The sequence below is a fragment of the Buceros rhinoceros genome, unplaced genomic scaffold (genome assembly GCF_000710305.1).
Source record: "Buceros rhinoceros silvestris isolate BGI_N320 unplaced genomic scaffold, ASM71030v1 scaffold26295, whole genome shotgun sequence".
NCBI lineage: Eukaryota > Metazoa > Chordata > Aves > Bucerotiformes > Bucerotidae > Buceros > Buceros rhinoceros.
The window spans coordinates 14,344-14,690 of NW_010412674.1; positions in this window are offsets into that span (position 1 = coordinate 14,344).

A 347-nucleotide genomic window follows, 5' to 3' on the forward strand; every position below is an offset into this window, starting at 1 on the left:
GGATGGGGCAGAGATGGTGACTCGGGCAGCTGCCTTCTCTTGCCAGGAAGCTGAGTGCTGAATTCAGGCTGGGCTGGTGATGTTTCCTGGGATTAATTCCACCCTAATAGACTTTCCTCATTTAGCTGTTGCTTCTTTTTGCCTCCCAGGAGAGAAAGGCCTGATCCTGACCCAGCTCGCTGCAGGTCTGTGGCTCCTCTCTGGGGCTGGCACACCACAGGCGGTGCTGCTGGGCTGTGCCAAACCAGACGTGGGGCAGAGCGACTGCCAGGGGACTTCGCAGGAGGGTGTTCAGGAAGGGAGAGCAGCAGGTGGGAGCTGCATCAGCACACCTGTGCATTGGGGGC